At 45.3% G+C, this 22140-nt stretch overlaps 1 long non-coding RNA gene across 4 annotated transcripts in view; it reads right to left on the bottom strand.

Moving 5' to 3' along the window:
- LOC147369726 (uncharacterized) overlaps nucleotides 1-22140 on the bottom strand; it is an 80043-nt gene that overhangs the window by 5800 nt on the left and 52103 nt on the right. The window contains exon 1 of one of the 4 annotated variants that reach the window (XR_015167826.1): nucleotides 17050-18453. The exons of 2 other annotated variants lie outside the window; for them this stretch is intronic. This is a non-coding gene — a long non-coding RNA (uncharacterized LOC147369726). Of the gene's footprint in view, nucleotides 1-17049; nucleotides 18454-22140 lie in introns of those variants that run through there. One more of the 4 variants, XR_015167828.1, reaches the window with a different exon arrangement.

Below are 22140 nucleotides of genomic sequence, written 5' to 3'. Positions count from 1 at the left end.
GCTCTTGTCCGGCAGGCCTCCTCTCTGGGTTCTGAGAACGGCCCTCCCCGCCACGCCCCCTTCAGGCTAAGGGCCGGACAGCGCACCGCTGTTTCTAGTAACAGAGTACTGCACTGTTCCGCTTGTTACCCTATACCCTTCCCAGTATCCTCGTGGTAAACGTGCCTCACATTTCCCAGCCTGGAATAATCATGCGTTCTCTGCTGAGATTTTGAGTCAAGTGGAGAAGCTTCCTGAGACCCTGAGGACACCACCACCAGAGAGGAAGGTGGAGCTGAGAGATCGCCCAGTTACCGAGGCCAAATCCTGATGTCATTCATCCCTGCCTCCACTCCAGCTCACCTCCCACATTCGTACAATTACCTAATAACACTGGTTTTATTGCCTAATAAATTTTAAATGTATCCCTTCTCCTCTAGGCCTACTATATAAGACATATTTCAGGTGACTGCAAGAATCTGTGATCAGAGCTCTGCTATCTCAAATAGCCAAATTCTCTACCTTGCGCACCAGCCTCACTTATTGGCAGGCCCTTGGACCATGATTTGCCTGACTTGAATCAAAAGGATGAGCATAGCCATTCAGATTTTGTCTTGGGAATTGGAAACAAGTGGCACAGAGAGAAGAAGGCAGCTGGTTGTGGTCCCTGAAGATGGAAGTTCAGGTGGCATTGGGGTGGAGACTACTCTTGGGGCACACACAAGGAGAAGTTATGGGAAAGCAGAAACCATCAATAACACAAGAAGTGTATTAGTTTTAAAAGTGAAGACAGAGGAGCAGAGATGCTGAAAGAGTTAATCATGAAAGATAACCGCCTTGGCTCCTGGTTTCCTAGTTCAAGTCCAGATTTCTGGGATGTCTGTCCAGATCCAGATCCCTGCTCTAGGGCTTCTGTGGGGTTGCCTGATGTATATGTAGCCTTTCCTTGGATTTATGAGTGAGTCTCTGTCCCTTATGATCAAAAGGGCCTTGGCCTTGATACCGTGGTCTTAGAGTCCAAGTTAAAGTGTTTATCATCTCTCACTTGAATTGTTGCAGTAGTCGCCTAACTCCTCCACCAGCATCAGTGGAGCATCTCTTCAGTCCAGCATCTCTTAAAAGTCCATACTCCCACTGTAGTGACTATACTGGTACACAGGCTTGCCATGTTACTTCCCGCTGGTGATCTCCCCATTGTCTTCACAATGGAGTTCAAGCTGCTGGCCTTGAACTCTGGGTAAAACTGCTAGTAGTTCCTTACAATGGCACCCCACTCCAGTACTCTTGCCTGGAAAATCCCATGGACTGAGGAGCCTGGTAGGCTGCAGTCCATGGGGTCGCTGGGAGTCGGACACGACTGAGCGACTTCACTTTCACTTTTCACTTTCATGCATTGGAGAAGGAAATGGCAACCCACTCCAGTGTCTTGCCTAGAGAAACCCAGGGATGGGGGAGCCTGGTGGGCTGCCATCTCTGGGGTCGCACAGAGTCGGACACGACTGAAGTGACTTAGCAGCAGCAGCAGCAGTTCCTTACCATCACTTTGTGGTCTATTACCCCCATGCCCTTGCTCACACTGTTCCCTCTTCCAGGGTTGCCCATTCTTCCCCAGACTAGACGTTATCTGCTCCTCCCTTACCTCCTCACTGACTCCTCCCCATCCCCTCCCCCCTCCCCAACCTCTCCCACCACCCCCGACCCGGCCAAGCCATGCAGTAGAGCTAAGAGCCCATACTGCTAGGGTAATTTTCCCCACTCTACTCGGGTAATTTCTATTTTAGCATTTACATATTAATAAAGATGATGGGTATCCTGTTAGCTAACATTGATGGAGCTCTCTTGTTACATACCCAACTCTAAGTCTGCACTTTACATTCTTTCTTTTAATTCTCACCAAAACTCTCCAAGTTAGGTTTGCTTATTATTCCTATTTTCCAGACCTCCACCCTGTGTGCTCAGTCATGTCTGACTCTTCGTGACCCCATGGAGTATAGCCCCACGCTCCTCTACCCGTGGGATTTCCCAGGCAAGAATACTGAAGTAGATTGCCATTTCCTCCTCCAGGGGATCTTTCTGACCCAGGGACTAAACCCATATCTTTCAAGTTTCCTGCCTTGCAGGCAGGTTCTTTACCATTTTGAAGTAGAGAGGTGCCATAACCTGCCCAAATAGGAAAGGGTAGACACAGATCTACTGTTCATGTCTTTTCAACAACAGCTTTATGGAGATATTATTCACATGCCATTCAATTCATTTACCCACTTCAAGTATCCAATTCAATGAATTTTAGTATATTCATAGAGCTGTGTGTAACCACCACCATAATCAGTTTTAGAATATTTTCATCACCCCAAAAGAAACTCAGACTCGTTAATTACTCATTTTTTTGCTACTACTCTTAGCAGCTGGCACGGTGCCCAGCATAGTATCTGTTCAACCAGCACATTTTAATGAATGAATGGCTGCCTACGTAAGAGGACAGCGGAAGCTGCAAAGAGAGGCTGCACAATGCCTTTTAAAGCATCTCAACATTAATCTAGGGATTTGCCTGATTCTTCAATTTATTTTGCACTGTTTCTCTCTAGTAATAACCATTGCTAATTATCTTTTATGTGCCAAACCATATCCTGAGTGATTTGCCTATGTTATCTTATTAATACTCAAAACAACACTGTATCCATAACACAGATGAGAAAACCAACTTGGGATTTAATCAACCTGCCTAAAGTCATACAACTTACAGGCATCACCATTCTAACATTAAGTAAGCTGCCACCACCTGTGATTGAAGACAACTGCGCCTGGGCACTATGCTAAGTTCTTTACGTCCATCATCCATTTCGTTATTTAGTCATTCATTCAGTAGATACTACTGAGAACCTACTACATGCCAGGCACTCTGACAGGCAGGCAAACAGATCATTTATGGTCTTCCAGGACTCATGTTCTAGTGGTAGAAGTTCAGTTTAGTTCAGTGACTCAGTCATATCCGACTCTGTGACCCCACGGACTGCGGCACGCCAGGCCTCCCTGTCCATCACCAACTCCCGGAGCCTACTCAAACTCATGTCCACTGAGTCGGTGATGCCATCCGACCATCTCATCCTCTGTCATCCCCTTATCCTCCTGCCTTCAATCTTTCCCAGAATCCCAGTCTTTTCCAGTGAGTCAGTTATTCGCATTAGGTGGCCAAAGTATTGGAGTTTCAGCTTCAACATCAGTCCTTCAAATGAATATTTAGGACTGATTTCCTTTAGGATGGACTGGTTGGATCTCCTTGCAGTTCAAGGGACTCTCAAGAGTCTTCTCCAACACCACAGTTCAAAAGCATCAATTCTTCAGCGCTCAGTTTTCTTTATGGTCCAACTCTCACATCCAAACATGACTACTGGAGAAACCATAGCCTTGACTAGATGGACCTTTGTTGACAAAGTAATGTCTCTGCTTTTTAATATGCTGTCTAGGTTGGACATAACTTTTCTCCCAAGGAACAAACATCTTTTAATTTCATGGCTGCAGTCACCATTTGCAGTGATTTTGGAGCCCCCCAAAATAAAGTCTGTCACTGTTTCCACTGTTTCCCCATCTATTTCCCATGAAATGATGGGACCAGATGCCATGATCTTAGTTTTCTGAATGTTGAGCTTTAAGCCAACTTTTTCACTCTCCTCTTTCACTTTCATCAAGAGGCTCCTTAGTTCTTCACTTTCTGCCATAAGGGTGGTGTCATCTGCATATCTGAGGTTATTGATATTTCTCCCAGCAATCTTGATTCCAGCTTGTGCTTCTTCCAGCCCAGGGTTTCTCATGATGTACTTTGCATATAAGTTAAATAAGCAGGGTGACAATATACAGCCTTGATGTACTCCTTTCCTTATTTGGAACCAATCTGTTGTTCCCTGTCCAGTTCTAATTGTTGCTTCCTGACCTGCATACAGATTTCTCAAGAGGCAGGTTAGGTGGTCTGGTATTGCCATCTCTTGAAGAATTTTCCACAGTTTGTGGTGATCCACACAGTCAGAGGCTTTGGCATAGTCAATAAAGCAGAAATAGTTGTTTTTCTGGAACTCTCTTGCTTTTTCGATAATCTAATGGATGTTGGCAATTTGATCTCTGGTTCCTCTGCCTTTTCCAAATCCAGCTTGAACATCTGGAAGTTCACAGTTCATGTACTGTTGAAGGTTGGCTTGGAGAATTTTGAGCATTACTTTACTAGCGTGTAAGATGAGTGCAGTTGTGTGGTAGTTTGAGCATTCTTTGGCATTGCCTTTCTTTGGGATTGGAATGAAAACTGACCTTTTCCAGTCCTGTGGCTACTAATGAGTTTTCCAAATTTGCTGGCATATTGAGTGCAGCACTTTCACAGCATCACCTTTTAGGATTTGAAATAGCTCAACTGGAATTCCATCACCTCCACTAGCTTTGTTCATAGTGATGCTTCCTAAGGCCCACTTGACTTCACATTCCAGGATGTCTGGTTCTAGGTGAATGATCATACCATGGTGATTATCTGGGTCATGAAGATCTTTTTTGTATAGTTCTTCTGTGTATTCTTGCCACCTCTCCTTAATATCTTTTGCTTTGGCTAGGTCCATACCATTTCTGTCCTTTATTGTGCCCATCTTTGCATAAAAAGTTCCCTTGGTGTGTCTTATTTTCTTGACAAGATCTCTTGTCTTTCCCATTCTATTGTTTTCCTCTATTTCTTTGCACTGATCACTGAGGAATGCTCTCTTATCTCTCCTTTCTGTTCTTTGGAACTCTGCATTCAAATGGGTATATCTATCCTTTTCTCCTTTGCTTTTCACTTCTCTTCTTTTCTCAGGTATTTGTAAGGCCTCCTCAGACAGCCATTTTGCCTTTTTGCATTTCTTTTTCTTGGGAGTGGTCTTGATCACTGCCTCCTATACTATGTGACGAACTTCTGTCCATATTTCTTCAGGCGCTCTATCAGATCTAATCCTTTGAATCTATTTGTCACTTCCACTGTATACTTGTAAGGGATTTGATTTAGGTCACACCTGAATGGTCTAGTGGTTTTCCCTAATTTTTTCTATTTAAGTTTGAATTTGGCCATAAGGAGTTCATGATCTGAGCCACAGTTAGCTCCCAGTCTTGTTTTTGCTGACAGTATAGAGCTTCTCCATCTTTGGCTGCAAAGAATATAATCAATCTGATTTCGGTGTTGACCATCTGGTGATGTCCATGTGTAGAGTCTTCTCTTGTGTTGTTGGAAGAGGGTGTTTGCTATGACCAGCGCATTCTCTTAACAAAATTCTGTTAGCCTTTGACCTACTTCATTTTGTCCTCCAAGGCCAAATTTGCCTGTTACTCCAGGTAGCTCTTGACTTCCTACTTTTGCATTCCAGTCCCCTATAATGAAAAGGACATCTTTTTTGGGTGTCAGTTCCAGAAGGTCTTGTAGGTCTTCATAGAACCATTCAATGTCAGCTTCTTCAGCATTACTGTTCAGGGCATAGACTTAGGTTACCGTGATATTGAATGGTTTGCCTTGGAAATGAACAGAGATTATTTGTCGTTTTTGAGATTGCATCCAAGTGCGCATTTCGGACTCTTTTGTTGACTATGATGGCTACTGCATTTCTTCTAAGGGATTCTTTCCCACAGTAGTAGATATAATGGTCGTCTGAGTTAAATCCACCCATTCCAGTCCATTTTAGTTCGCTGATTCCTAAAATGTTGATGTTCACTCTTGCCATCTCCTGTTTGACCACTTCCAGTTTGCCTTGATTCATGGACCTAACATTCCAGGTTCCTATGCAATATTGCTCTTTATAGCATCGGACTTTGCTTCTATTACCAATCACCTCCACAACTGGGTGTTATTTTTGCTTTGGCTCTGTTTCTTCATTCTTTCTGGAGTTATTTCTCCACTGATCTCCAGTAGCATTTTGGGCACCTACCAACCTGAGAAGTTCATCTTGCAGTGTCCTATCTTTTTGCCTTTTCATACTATTCATGTGGTTCTCAAGGCATGTGGTAGAAAGGGCATTATAAAAATGAACATACAAAAAAAAATGAACATACAAATAGCAGTTGTATTTGGTGGAAGGAAGGAGAAAGGTCTTCATGGCAGTTGGGGGCAGAATTGACATTAGAACTTAATACTGTTGAAATCCAGTCCAAAAGTCTTTCTGCAACATTACATTTGTATGACTCCTCTAGGCTGCTCTAATGGAACACTGGTCTGGCCAATCGCCCTCTGGACAGTGCTTGTCCCTGTAGGAGATCTGTAGTAAATAGGTCCCTGCCACTTACCATGGGGGCACACGCAAGTGCAGAAACACACACACACACACAGCCCATATCCCCAGGTACAGGGAGAGCTAGAAGAGAATCAGTACAGTGGGCTTTGCAAAAACTCTCTGTCCTCAGCTGGGGATTTGAGTTTGAAGAGCACTTTTCTATACAGGGTGCTACACTTTGCTTTTATCATGTAAATGATCCTGGAGGTCTAGCCGTGTAAATACAGAGAGATTCCTTTCTTTTTTTCCAGTTGTAAAGTACTCCACAGTGTGTGTGAATAAGCCAAAGTTCAACAGTTCCCCAAATCTCAAAAAGAGATTTGAAGTTGTTTTCAATTTGGGGCTATTAAAATAATGTCATAATAAGTAACCATGTGTCTATCTTATTCTGCAGTGTGAAGGTGAATCTTCGGAGGAAATCCTTAGAATTAGGATTTGCTGGGTCAAAGGGTAAATGCAGCTGTAGTTTTCAAAGATATTGTCAAATTCCTCACCATAGGGGTCAAATCTTTTTTTCACTCCCAACAGCAATGTTTGAGAGTACCTGAATTTTCATAGCCTACGTCTACATAATATTTTTAAAGCGCTCATTTTATATAAAAACTGTAGACTCCCAACTTCTCTTAAAAATTGTAAGATCTGGCATCACTGGGCCTGTCTTTCTACATGGCCATAACAAATGGGCTGAGTGGTCACTGAGGCCAAGTCGACAGTATAGTTCTTGTGAGTCTTAGAAGTTTCAAGTCCTGATTTAGTCCAGCCCCTTCAGGGTGAAAATGAGTTCCACACATTCCTGGAGAAAACTGGGCACAAGAATGCAGCTCTCTACCTTCGAGTCTACTACACTGTGTGGCCTCCAGAGTAAGTACAAGACACATGAGTAGCAAGGCGAGTGGGTGGGTAAGTGTATAAAAGCATTGACAATTCAGCATTAAAATTGGAATTGTTTTTTTTTTTTTAAACATTTACTTAACTCAGTAAATACATCACGTCACTCTGTAGTTGATTAAACTGTGACTAATCCGAGCAGAGCAGAGTGACAAATTGGTTTCTATTTCTTCTGAGCAACCAAAATGAGGGCTGATGTCACAGCAGAAGGATTCAGGTTACACACTCATTCATTCCCTCATTCATCAAATGCAAACTGTGTGCCATCCCTGGATCCAGGCACTGACGGTTCAAAGACGAACAAGCATTTAAACAGAGGGATCTGAATAAGTATGCAAAAACTTGATGTAAATTGGTGCTTTATTGGAGGAATGTACATGCTGCCATTAGAGTGCAAAGGAGGGAAACTCTCATTTTTCTTGGTGGCCATAGAAGAGGTCATCAGTTCAGTTCAGTTGCTCAGTCGTGTCCGACTCTTCGCGACCCCATGAATTGCAGCATGCCAGGCCTCCCTGTCCATAACCAACTCCCGGAGTTCACTCAAACTCATGTCCATCGAGTCAGTGATGCCATCCAGCCACCTCATCCTCTGTTGTCCCCTTCTCCTCCTGCCCCCAATCCCTCCCAGCACCAGAGTCTTTTCCAATGAGTCAACTCTTCGCATGAGGTGGCCAAAGTACTGCATTTTCAGCTTCAGCATCATTCCTTCCAAAGAAATCCCAGGGCTGATCTCCTTCAGAATGGACTGGTTGGATCTCCTTGCAGTCCAAGGGACTCTCAAGAGTCTTCTCCAACACCACAGTTCAAAAGCATCAATTCTTCGGCGCTCAGCCTTCTTCACAGTCCAACTCTCACATCCATACATGACCACAGGAAAAACCATAGCCTTGACTAGACGGACCTTTGTTGGCAAAGTAATGTCTCTGCTTTTGAATATGCTATCTAGGTTGGTCATAACTTTCCTTCCAAGGAGTAAGCGTCTTTTTAATTTCATGGCTGCAATCACCATCTGCAGTGATTTTGGAGCCCCCAAAAATAAAGTCTGACACTGTTTCCCCATCTATTTCCCATGAAGTGATGGGACCAGATGCCATGATCTTAGTTTTCTGAATGTTGAGCTTTAAGCCAACTTTTTCACTCTCCACTTTCACTTTCATCAAGAGGCTTTTTAGTTCCTCTTCACTTTCTGCCATAAAGGTGGTGTCATCTGCATATCTGAGGTTATTGATATTTCTCCCGGCAATCTTTATTCCAGCTTGTGCTTCTTCCAGTCCAGCGTTTCTCATGATGTACTCTGCATATAAGTTAAATAAGCAGGGTGATAATATACAGCCTTGACGTACTCCTTTTCCTATTTGGAACCAGTCTGTTGTTCCATGTCCAGTTCTAACTGTTGCTTCCTGACCTGCATACAGATTTCTCAAGAGGCAGGTCAGGTGGTCTGGTATTCCCATTTCTTTCAGAATTTTCCACAGTTTCTTGTGATCCACACAGTCAAAGGCTTTGGCATAGTCAATAAAGCAGAAATAGATGTTCTTCTGGAACTCTCTTGCTTTTTCCATGATCATAGGGAGGTGATTTTTGAGTGGATCCTGAAGGCTGTGTAAGAGTTTGATAAGAAAAATAAAGAACATGGGAAAAATTTTCTTGAAGGTAAACAATGTTTAAAGACAAGATTCTTCCTCAGAAAGTGGCAAAAAATCAGTTCAAAAAAGAAATGGGCAATAAACAAATAAATAACAAGAAAAAGAAGGAAAGATTATATATCCAGAAAAGATGAAAACTCTAATTTGAAAAGATACATGCACCCTAAAGTTCACTGCAGCCCTACTTACAATAGCCAAGACATGGCAACAACCTAAATATCCATTGACAGATGACTGGACAAAGAAGACGTGGAATATTGTTTTCACTCAGTTGCTCAGTCGTGTCCAACTCTTTGTGACCCCATAGACTGCAGCTCACCAGGCTACTCTGTCCATGGAATTCTCCAGGCAAGAATACTGGAGTGGTTTGCCATTTCCTACTTCAGGGGATCTTCCCAAGGCAGGAATCAAACCCTCATCCCCTGAGTCTCCTGCATTGGCAGGCAGATTATTTACCACTGAGGCACTTGGGAAGCCCATAATGGAATACTATGACCATAATATGGTGGTCATATTATTATGGAATATTATAGCCATAAAAAAGAAGGATATAATGCCATTTGCAGCAACATGGATGGACCTAGAGATCGTCATATTGAATGAAGTAAGTCAGACAAGGACAAATATCATAAGATATCACTTGTATGTGGGATCCCCAAAAATGATGTAAATGAACTTATTTACAAAATAGAAAAAGACTCATAGACATAGAAAACAAACTTTTGGTTTCCAAAGGGGAATGGGGGGCGGAGAGGGAGGGATAAATTAGGAGTTTGGGATTAACATATACATACTACTATATATAGGACTTCCCTGGTGGCTCACACAGTAAAGCATCTGCCTACAATGTGGGAAGATCCCCTGGAGAAGGAAATGGCACCCCACTCCAGTACTCTTGCCTGGAAAATCCCATGGACAGAGGAGCCTGGTAGGCTACAGTCCATGGGGTCGCAAAGAGTCGGACACGACTGAGCGACTAAACTTTCACTTTTCACTACTATATATAAAAATTAAAATAAAATAGATAAACAGCCAGGATTTACTGTATAGCACAGGGAACTCTACTCAGTATCTTTTAATAACTGATAATGAAAAACAATCTGAAAAAATGTGTGTGTATTTATATATGTATATAAACTGAATCACTCGACTATACACCTGAAGCTAACACAGCATTGTAAATCAACTATACTTCAACACGGCTTCCTGGGGGCAAACCCACCTACCAATGCAGGAGATATAACAGACTCAGGTTCGATCACTGGGAAGATCCCTTGGAGGAGGGCGTGGCAACCCACTCCAGTATTCTTGCCTGGAGAATCCCATGGACAGAAGAGCCTGGGGGGCTACTGTTCATAGGGTTGCAAAAAATCAGACATGACTGAAGGGAATTAGCACACACGCATGCATACTTCAATAAAAATAAATACATTTTTTAAAAAAGAAGGAAAGAAATTTGCTGCCTTATTTAGTTTCAAAGTCAAGGGTAGTTTGCCTTCAGGTACAGCAAGATCCAGGTGTCAAAAGGGTGTCATGAAGCCACAGAAATTTTCTCAACTCCACTACTTCTTTATAGGTTCTTTGCCTTCAGGCAACTCACTCTCTCCAGGTGCCTGGGTGCCTGCTGGGAGCTCCAGGTTTATATTATCCTGACAACTAGCAATGCCCGGAGAAGCTGACTTCTTTTCTTCAATAACTTCATTAAAAATCCCAGGACTGAGACTCACTGGTTAGGTCTGGGTCACTCACTTACCCATCCCCCAGCGGAAAACCAGAGGAAGGATAGACAGAGGCAGGCTGGGTGCAATCTCCAAATCTTGTAGCAATGGGAGGTTGGGAGGGCACCTGTCTCACCAAGAGCAGAGGAGTCTCTAGATAGTGGAGTTGGACACACACCCCTGCCTCAGAGGCCAGAAGACAAATGCTCAAGCTTCCTAGACTGTGAAGATTGAGGAAGGAGGGGCAAGGGTTAGAATTTGAGTCTTTTAGGACAAATGACTTCTTCATTTTCTTGAGGAGAGAATTCAGGCTCAGAAAAGGGAAGTCCACAGGCTCAGAAAAGGGAAGACTGTGACTTGTCCACAGTCACAGAGCAGTAGTGAAAGAGTCTAGGAGGAGTCCAGGTGCCCTGAGTCCTAGGACCTTCATATGATGAGCTGCCACACATCTGAACAGGTGTGAAGGGCTTGGAGAGGAATGTGGACATTTCTAGGAACCCCTGGGATCACTCACCTTGTGGTAGATGCCACAGTCTGCAAGCCCAGGTGGTTCTGTCTATCCCAGACATATACCTAATATTTGGCTCTGGGCCTCATAATATCATTGCATCAGGCTCCGGGGCCCCAGGGGCCAAAGAGCTCGAGGACATTGTTATGGGCTGAATTGCATGCTCCCCATATTCACATGTTGAAGCCTTAACTCCCCAGTACTTCAGAATCTGTATTTGGAGACAGGGCCTTTCAAGTGGTAATTAAGTTAACATGAGGCTGTTAGAGTGAGTCCAAATCCAGTGTGACGGGTATCCCTCTTAGAAGAGAAAATATGGACCTACAGAGAGACTCCCAGGATCTGTGCACAGAGGAATGACTATGTAAGGACACAGTGAGAAGCAAGCCAAGGAGTGAGGCCTCAGCAGAAACCAAACCTTCCAGTACCTTGATCTTGGATTTTTAGCCTCCAGAACTACGAGAAAAGAACCTTTTGTGTTTAAACTATCTGGCAGCTGCAACAAGCAAATGCTGACACCAAGTGCTATGGAGAGCAGTTAGGAGTGGCTGATAGGCTGATTTGTGTTGATGTATGGCAAAAACAACACAGTATTGTAAAGCAATTGGCCTTCAGTTAAAAATAAATACATTTTTAGAAAAGGAAAAAAAGAGTGGGTGACAGTCTGATAACAGAGACAAACAGAAACCAAGGGAACAAGAAAGGGTGGGGATGAGGGAAATTGATGCTGAAAATTGGGTGGAGGAGTGGGAGGAGCTTGAATGAGCAGATAATCAAGGCAGAAAAGTTCAGTCAATGTCCAGTTTTCTACAGTAATCACCCAGTTTGTATGAATATTTTAAAGTTTTATATTCAGTGAGGAGGTGTACACATATGGTCACAAAATTTTAACATTTCAGAGAACTTATAATAAACATTAACTGCCCTCTCCCCCAGCACGAACCACCACCTATGTCCTATTCCCTACAGACCAACATTTTTGAAACTCTTTCTGCTTTTAGCCTTGGCTAACATTTATTGAGTGCTTGCCACATGCCAAGCCCCTGTGCTAAACTTTTATATACATTGTTTCCCTAAGTGCTTACCACAGCCCAGTGAGGTAAGCACCAACATTATGCCCATTTTACAGGTCAGAAAAGTAAGGTGTAGAGAAGTCATCTGTCCAAGGTCACACAGTTGGGAAGCAATGGAAATGGAATTTCATCTCTGGATGTTGGGCTCCAGACATCTGAAAGCTCTTACTCATCATCACCTGATGGTTCCTGTCAAAGCTTTATTACCTGTGCTCCTTGATTTATCAACTCTAGACAGTATCTATTGATTTCTTAGTGTGATTAATGAGAATTTAGCTCACTTATTCCTTCTGTCTACAAATCTTGGATAGAACATGTTGCCATATTCAGTTCTGTTGTGGGTAAATTTGGGGTTTTGAATAATATTCATTAACCTCAATCCCCTGTCTCTACTCTACAAACATTTGTTGATGGGCTGTGTGGGGTCACCTATGAGTTGGGTGATAGAAAGACCATCCCAGATTTTCTTTTGATTCAGTCTCATCCACCGTAGCACCCAGCAGGTGCTTGATAAGTATCTGTGCAGTGAATAAACACAGAGAGACTCAGTACCAAAGGTGGGAAGTGACCAGACAATCTCAGCCAGGGGAAGGGCACGATAATGACAGCTGGCAATGTCAGCCTGACTTCTTTCGAGACACCGCCTCCAGCCACCAAGGGAACAAGGAGCTATAAAATGAAAATTGAGGGAAAAAGGCTTCAGAGCAGCTGTCAGGAAGCACCCCTCCCCTACCTCGGCTGAGACAGGGATGACCTCACTGCAACTTTGTCTGGCCTGACACAGCTGGGTCTGTCCTGCTGGCTTGCTGGAGACCACCAGGGCACTCACGCAGGCCTCTGGCCATCCTCCCCTCTTATGGGAAACATGGAGTTTTATGCTAGCACCGGTTCCATAATGGGCTTTCTGAAAAGGGTGTTAGGGGCTACATCCTGGGGAGTCTTCTCACACAGACTGGAGAATCTGGGCTGGCATAGCTGTGAAGAGTCCAGCAGGTGAAGCCAAAGACCACCTGTCACAGGGCCTTTGATGCTGTCCTTCTGCCTGTAACACCCCCTCCCCGTGGGCCTAGCTAGTTCTTTTATTTATTTGGCTGCAGCAGGCCTTCTCTGTGGCACTCGAGATCTTTCATCTTACTTGTGGCATGTAGGACGGAGTGCCCTGGCCAGGGACTGAACCCGGGCCCCTGCACCAGGAGCATGGCGTCTTAGTCCCCGGACTACCAGGGAAGTTTTGGCCTGGGTAATTCTTACTTGTCTTTTGCACCTCAGGACAGAGCACACGGTCTTAGGGAAGACTTCTAAATCCCTCAGACTGGGTCACACGCCCTATCGTAGATCCTGTAAGTCTTTTCTGTCTATAGCACTTAGCACAGTTGTGATTCTACATGTACTAGAGTCATTACTTGTATGAGGTCAGCTTCACCCACTAGATTGAGCCCGTCCCTGCTCACTGCTGTATCCCCAGCACCTAGCCCAGCACCCAGCACAGAGTAGGTACTCAGTAAGCATCTCTTGAAAGAATGAAAGAGTGAAAGGATGAATCTTAATCAAACTCCTTAAAACAAACAGTCCATTTATGGGAAGTTTAGCCTCCTCAAAACACAGCACTGTTTTTGCACCTGGAAAAAAGAGGATGAAGTTTCAGACCCTAACCACTCTTGTTCAGTCTCATGATTCACCTACTGAAAGTGGAATGACCCTCTGATGATTCCCACTGACTTTGGGGGACATCTCACCACCCCCTCCACATCCTTCCTCTTCACTGCTCCTGCCCTCTCCTGTCAATCTGTCACCAAGGCTGGTCTCTTCACCTCCCACCTCAGTGACTTTCAGCCTTGGCTGCAGCTAACCGACCACATATCTGTAAACATCCAGATGCCTGAGTTTCTGATTCAAGGACAGTAAACAGTCTCCTCACTGGTCTCTCAGGGCTCCAGGTTTGGCTTCCCCAAACCATTCCCCAAACCATGAAGCAGCTGCCAGAGACATCTTTCTAGAATGCAAGCCTAATCATGCCACGCTCCTGGGTGTAACTTCCCCCTGCCTCCCACTGTCTTCAGGACAAACCTCAAATTCTCGGACAGCCTTCCAAGGCCCCGTTTCCCTCCCTGGGCTCACCTCCTTGTTGGTCCTTGGCCTCCTCACTCACACTCTGCTCTAACATGGTGGCATCCTAAGGGCCTGAACAGCTGGGTCATGTTCTTTCCTTCCTCTGAGTCTCTGCTACCCTGTCCAAGGTCAAAGAAAAATTTATTCTGACACTTGTTAAACTAATAAGGAAGACTTTATTCAGGACTGTTGCAGTAGGAGAGAGAGCTGGGGTTCAACTCACAATACAATAGACAGCTGGAAATTTAGACAATAAGCAGAGCAAAGGGATCAATAGATGGAAAATTACTAAGAGGAGACACCAAGGGTAAGGGCTAAACTGGCCTAACCATATTCTTGCTAAAGTCAGGCCGAGGGCTTAGACATCAAGGGTGAAGGATAAGGAATTTGATCAGATCTCAAGGGTGTGAGGATGACTTAGCGGTATCCTTTGCTAAGATTGAGCTGTGTGGCCCAAAGATAAGTGTAGGGGGAGGGGCAAGGTCATGGCCTAGTCAAGAAGAGGGCTAAGAGGAGCCTGATGCAAATTTTGTCAAGGAGGGCGCCTTTGTTGCCAGCAACCCTTCACTGTGCTCTGCTCTGCCTCTGACAGTACCTGCTTTTCCAAGTTTCCACAGAGGTGCCTCTGAGAAGTCTTATCTGACCCTCCCCCGGGAACAACCCTCCATCTGTCCTAGGTTAGCACTTATTACATCCAAGTGTATCTATCTGTTTACTACCCTGCTCCCGAGTTTGACTGTGAGCAATTTGAGGGCAGAGACTGTATTTTGAATCCCCAGTGCCTAACACTCTTTGAACCTCAATAAATGTTTGTTGAATGAATACAGCTTGATGAACAGGATCTCATGGATCACTGTTCTGCTCAGAAACAATCACTGACTCTGCTTGGCCTGCATCAGTGGTTTTCAGCCTTCAGTGAGCATCAGAATCATCAGGAGGGTTTGTTAAGCACAGAGTGCTGGGTCCCCCTCCAGAGTTTCTGATTCAGTAGGTTGGACTGGCATGTCTAACGACAGGTGAAACTGCTGCTGGGCCCTTTGGTAATCGCTGACCTATAGGAGTGGAGCTGATATCATCCCCAAGTGAGATGCGCACACTCCTTTTAAAATCCAAAGATAAGAGGATGAAATAAGCAAATTTCAGGTGAGGCATGAAGCAGATATGATCTCATGATTTAGGTGACCTCCTTCTCTGCCTAAAGTATAAGATTCTCTTTTTCTCTCTCCCTCTCCCTCTCTCTCCTTTGCAGGCTGGGGTGACAGCTCAAGGCTTCGTTTCCTTGCCCTGGGCTTCATTTGTTGAGGGAGGGGCTGCCTTCCAGCCCCCTCTGCCAGGCCTGGTGCCAGGCTGAGAGCAAGAACTGCAGCCCCCGGGTGGCTGACTGGCACACCAACGCAGGGGACCCCTCCCATCTCACCCCCCATGATTGGCTCCTACTGCAAATAGATTCAGGGAGCAGAGACAGCCAATAGGGGCCAGGACCAGAGCAGGCTGCCCATAATGACTCTATCCAGCCCAAAGCGGGTCAAGGTGCAGCTGTTTGCAGGGCACATGGACAGAGCTGGGATGTGCAGGCTGTGGTTTTCATACACATATATGAGGTCTTTGGGTTGTGGGGCAGAATCAAGTGTGGAAGAGAAAGGGAACTGTTCCAGGGGGCAGGGCTGAGGTCTAGTTCCAGGGAGGATCTCCTTCAAATGCTAAGTCTGAACCTGGCCTTCTAGGCCACAACGAAAGAATACTCGTCAAGACAGGAAGTTAGAACACGTCTTTAAAAAAAAAAAAAATTGTTGCCTTAATTTCTAACTTCTAACTATTCAGACATGTGCTATGAGGGCCTCCATCTATACCCTTGCTCAGGCCCTGCAAATGTTTGGGGTGCGCCTGACTGTATGAGTGACTACGACTCCTGAGGGTCTGTGCTGTTTCCCCAGGTTCAGCATCAGCACCGGGAAGTCACAGGTAGTCCTGCCTTCCTGAGGACTGGCCAGTAACCCTCAAAAGCACCTAGAGAGATTTTTCTCCTTCTAGGGGGTGAGGGTGAAAATAGGTTCCACAGTTAAATGACAACAATTTTGTCTGCTCATTGAGATCAAGGAAGAGGCCTGGACCTGGGAGGTTTAGATCTGGTGTTCCCAATCAAGTTGTCAGATGGTCAGCAGGGCTGCAGAATCAGACAAACCTCAATGCTACCACTTCCCAGATGTGTTTCCTTGGGCAAGCCGCCTCTCTAAACCTCAGCTTTCTTACTTGTTAAATTGAGGTAACTGGAATGCCTGCACACAGAGGGATTACACCAAAGCCTTTAGTACAGGTGGGTGCTCAGTGTTAGCTGCTGTTTCTGATTTCCTGGGTTAGCTCATCCCCATTTGGTGTGGCTTCCTCCCCAGTCGACCCCACCTTTGGCAGAGTGTAACAAATTGAAGAAATTTATCCTCTGGGTTCCTGGCTTGTCCTTTGGACATCCTTTGTATGTGGGGACCCTTCCTACTCATTTCAGGGGCCCATGATGCTCATCTTACAGCTCAGGCGTTCTTATCAATGCAGGTTCCTAGGCTCCTGCCTCAGAGATTCTAGTTCACTAGGTCAGGGGTTGGCCCAGGAATCTGCATTTTAATGAGCTCCCCAGATGAGTCTCAGAAAAGAGGCATTTCTTGGAGAAACACCATGGTTGAGAAAGCCCAAAGCAAGAGCAGCCTCTGGGAGACAGGTTCCTCTTTAATCGTAAGCACTTTTCTAAGAGCCAAGCTGCCCAAGAATGGAATCAGCTACCCTAAGGCATAGTGAGCCCCCATCAAGGAAGATGTGCAAGAAAAAGCAGGATGAATACCCGACAGAAATAGGCAAGGAATCAAACCTTACCACAGGAGTTGGGGTCTGCGACCATGAAAATCGCTGAGATTCCATCTTCTTCTTCAGATCAGGAAGTGCTCTGTTAGTCCTTCATACTGTATCCCCATGCTCCCTTTCCCAGGGTGATCTGGGTTTGAGTCTTCTGCGTGAGAATAGCAGGAATCTGTTTGTGTCCTCAGACAGAAAGCTGGTGAGGAAGATCATTCTAGGCTGCCCCACTTAACTGAGACAACAGAGGGAAACCCCATGTAATTTTCTGTGAAGAAGAGCCCTGTCTCAGGCCTCTTATACCCACTGACTCCCGCCTCTCCCCCTTCTCCATCCCCACACGTGGTTTAGAAAAGAAGTCAGAAGCCAAGAAGGTTGTGGAGGCAGTTTGAGACTGTGCTCAGGAGAGGACTTGGAGCCGCCATGCTGCAGTGACTTGTGCCTAATGCTGCGTGTAATCACTGCCATGTGTCTCTGTCAAGAATGCGTGTGCACTTCAGCATGGCCCATGGAAACTCCCTCATCAGGACCCTTTGAGTGGAAAACAAATGGACAAGTTAGGACAGTGATAAATTCTGCTGTCCCTCTGTTTTCAGATGCCCCCAGGAGCAAAGCAGCTAAGCTGGGGACAAGGGCAGAAGTTACCCTTGGCAGCCAGGTTCTGGGGGCCTGGGGCATATGGTTACTCCCCAAGTACGTCCTCTCAAAGTGGGGCCCAGGCAGTCCTTTGTTTGAGCAGATGGGTTGACGTGTCTGTGGTTAAGGAGCTGAAAGAGGAGTCGGGGAGAACGGGAGGGTGGCAGGTTTCTTTATCTGCTCATCTGTTTTCACCATGAGAACCCCCACCCCAGCTGTGTCATCCGGGCCTAGACTTGCTCTCCAGGTGTCTAAACATGGCTAGCTGTCTTCTCACCTGTTTCCCAGAAGCCAGCAGAAAGCGTTCCTCCTACCCGACCTCCGGAGGTGTCCTTGGATTCACAACACCTCTGAGCCAAAGGGGAGTGTTTCCTGCTAGGACAGGACCCCTCCCCCAATTCGAGGGCACTGAATCCGTCTCTTTAGCCCTTACATCTTTCCATCTTGAAAAACAGTTTTTAGGAATGATGACCACACATTGGGCACCTACTATGTGCCATAAATATTGCAGAGAGTTCCACGTGCGTAGCCTCAGCTGTTCCTAAACATAAAACTATTAGCCCCAGAAGCTGCTGTACAGCACAGGGAGCTCTGCTCAATGCTCTGTGATGACCTAGAGGGGTGGGATGGGGAAGGATGGGAGAGGGGGGCTGAAGAGGGAAGGGATATATGTATGTATGTATAAGAGATAATTATGCGTATGGAATATAAGAGGTAACTATGCATATGGAGTATAAGAGATAACTGTGACAATGATTGAGTTCAGTTCAGTCGCTTAGTCGTGTCCGACTCTTTGCAACCCCGTGGACGGCAGCATGCCAGGCCTCCCTGTCCATTGCCAACTCCTGGAGTTTACTCAAACTCATGTCCATTGAGTCAGTGATGCCATCCAACCACCTTATCCTCTGTCGTCCCCTTCTCCTCCTGCTTTCAACCTTTCCCAGCATCAGGGTCTTTTCAAATGAGTCAGCTGTTTGCATCAGATGGCCAAACTATTGGCGTTTCAGCTTCAGCATCAGTCTACAGTGATTGAAGTGGTCCCAGATTTCACTCTAGTTAAGGTATTGATGGCTTTGGTTAAGATTCTGATGGCTGTCTGCATAGAGTGATATATGAAATAATTAGCAGTCTTAACCAAGGATTTTGGGCTTCCTAGGTAGCTCAGTGGTAAAGAATCTGCTTGCCAAACAGAAGATGTGGATTTGATCCCTGGGTTGGGAAGATCCCCTGGAGAAGGAAATGGCAACCCACTCCAGTGTTCTTGCCTGGGAAATCCATGGACAGAGGAACCTGATGGAATATAGTCCATGAGGTCACAAGTGTCAGACACGACTTAGAGACTAAACAACCACCACCACCAAGGATTTTACCAGGTACACCTTGATGCAGAGAAGAGTGCAGCTCCAGACTCACGTTCTATAGGAAGTCTTCCATCCTTACTTCAGTGCATTATGATCGGTGTTCATTAGAACTCTTGGTTACAGCTGGTAGGAATGCAAGTTAAATGTACCTGAGAAATAAACAAATTCAGCAGCCAAAAATTTAAAAACTAAGTATAACCTAAATATATTGGCTAGCATAGCTGAAAAACTCTAGAAGTAGGTACTGTTAGATATAGGCATGCAAATGATGTCATCAGGATTTGTTCTCACTACCTTCCAGCTTTGCTTTCCTTTGCGTTGAGTTCATTTTCAGGTGGAGAAGGCGATGGCACCCCACTCTAGTACTCTTGCCTGGTAAATCCCAGGGATGGAGGAGCCTGGTGGGCTGCAGTCCATGGGGTCACTAAGAATCGGACACAACTTCACTTTCACTTTCACTTTTCACTTTCATGCATTGGAGAAGGAAATGGCAACCCACTCCAGTGTTCTTGCCTGGAGAATCCCAGGGACGGGGGAGCCTGGTGGGCTACCACCTACAGGGTCACACAGAGTCAGACACGACTGGAGCAACTTAGCAGCAGCAGCAGCATTTTCAGGCGGGCTCTGCTCCTGTGGAGACTCCAGACATCCAGGCTTGCATGCTACCAGTTTAGCAACCTCCAGGGAAAGAGTATTTCTCAACAATTCTAGCAGAAGTCTTGAGATGGATTCGGATTGCTCCAAATTGAATAAGATGTCCATTCTGAGCTAATTACTATAGCCAAGGAGGAACTGGAACACTCCATGGTTAGACTTGGGTCATGTGCTGACCATGGAGATGAGATAATCTCACTAGAGTCCAATCTCACTTAGTCCATGGACTAAGAGTAAGGGAGGCATGGTCCCCAAAGGGAAGTGGAGGAACTGCTACCAGAGAATGGGAGTTGATGCTAGGCAGGTACAAACTGCAGAACCTTTTTCCCCCAAGATCATGGAGAGAATAGGAGGCAGAAATAGTACTAAAATTCAGCCTTTTGAATCTCAAAGAAATCTGTTTTTTCTTTTTTGGTCAAACTGCATACATGTAGAACTTTCCCTTTCCCACCCAGGGGCTGAACTGTGCCCTCTGCAATGGAAGTGCAGAGTCTTAACCACTGGACCACCAGAGAGGTCTGAAACCTGGTTCTTAAGTCAAATAGACTAAAGTGTAAGGGCTGGATCTGCAAATAAAACTCAATCCTCCTGGGATTTCCCAGAAAAATAATGAGGATGGGGTTGGAGAGCTGGCAGAAATAGACACTTCCCGTTCTGATGAGACTCAGACTCTTAGACTTGGAAAACCACCAAGTCTAACTTCTCCATTCTCTTTACAACATCCTTTCCAGGTGGCTGGACCGCCTCTGCCTGTGTGCCACCAGGGACCGGAAAAACACTCCTTTTTTGAGGCAGTCATTTTTTTTTTCAAGATACTCTGACCATTAAAAATAAATATCCCTATTTTGAGTCCAAGCTGTCTTCCTGTAGCTTCCGCCTCCTTGTCCTGAGAGTCACAGAGAACAAGTCAAACGTTGGAGTGGCCCAGAATAAAAGAACACAGAGACTGAAGGTCAGAAGAACACGGTTTTCCTGTCTGTTCTCTACATCTGTATCTCTATTCCTGCTCTTAAAATAAGCCCATCTGTTCTATTTTTCTAGATTCCACATATATATGTTGCTATACAATATTTGTTTTTCCCTTTCTGACTTACTTCACTCTGTATGATGGGAGGAAGGGGAGAGTGGGGAGAATTGGGTGACGCCCCAATTGGGTGAGTTTGGATTGACATGTATACACTACAAGGTATAAAACAGATAGCTAGTGGGAAGCAGCTATACATTATGGGGAGTTTAGCTTAGTGCTCTGCAATGACCTGAGCGGTGGAATGCGGTAGGGGCGGTGGGACGGAGATCCCAGAGGGAGGGGGTATACGTATACATGGAGCTGATTCACGTCATCGCACAGTAGAAATGAACACAATGTTGTAAAGCAATTGTATTCTAATTTAAAAAAAAAAGGAGGAGAACATGGTTTTGATGAAGGTCCTCTACTAGGAGAGCAAGAAAAATGTAATCAAGTGCAAGCATGAATGTGAAAGTACTTTGCATGTCACAGATCTGCATCATTATCTGTCAGACACTTATTGTAGGCACTAAAGGTATTATCTGATTTTATTCTTATATAAGCATTTGAGAGAAATACCATTTTTATTCCCGTTCCACAGATGAGAAAACTGTTGCCACCAGAGCTCAAGTCCTGGGTAATTTAAGTGGCAGAGTGGGGATGTGTATTCTAGTTCTTACTCTGCCACTTAAATTACTGTGTGTCCCACACGTGTCCTCATCCAACACTTCACCTACAAGAAATATGCAACAGCGGGTATTGCTTTAATTGGTTCAGGCTAAAGACTCTTGGTGCTTCCCCAGGGGCTCAGTGGTAAAGAAACTGCCTGTAGTGCAGGAGACGCGTGTTTGATCCCTGGGTTGGGACAATCCCCTGGAGGAGGAAATGGCAACCCACCCCAGTATTCTTGCCTGGAAAATCCCACGGACAGAGGAGCCTGGCCGGCTGCAGGCCATGGGGTCCTGAAGAATTGGATGCGACTAAGCATGTGCACACATGTGCAAAGACCCTTGAGTTGGTGGGTTTGTTTGGTTCTTCACTGTTTCATGAGGTTGCTGAGCAGTTCTTGGCTTTCCCATCCTCTCTGTGGGATAGAGAGAGCTGCCGAAGGTGGGAGCATCAGCCAAGCGCAGCCCCCCAGCCAAAGGCTCACTCAGAGCCACATGTCCTGCAAAGATGTTTTCCCAAATAAATCCTTCCCTTTTCCCTGGCCCAGAGATTAAATAACCCACAGGCGGCACTCCAAACAGAGAGAAAAATGAAGAACAAGGCAATGCATGTTACAAGAGCATAAAAAGGACCAGGCTCTGTTTACTCAGACTGGGAAACAGATTCCAGGGACAATGTGTCTGCTCCAGTGTAATTATCCTGAAAGTGGTCAGCATTTTACTCAGCTCCAAAACTTATAAAGAGTCTTCAAAGAGATGAATATTCTGGGGGCTGTTTTATCAAAAG

The sequence above is a fragment of the Bos grunniens genome, chromosome 7, assembly GCF_055505025.1.
Source record: "Bos grunniens cultivar Pamir isolate PY7600 chromosome 7, Bosgru_T2T1.0, whole genome shotgun sequence".
In the NCBI taxonomy this organism is placed as follows: domain Eukaryota; kingdom Metazoa; phylum Chordata; class Mammalia; order Artiodactyla; family Bovidae; genus Bos; species Bos grunniens.
This window is presented reverse-complemented; position numbering and strand designations above follow the sequence as displayed.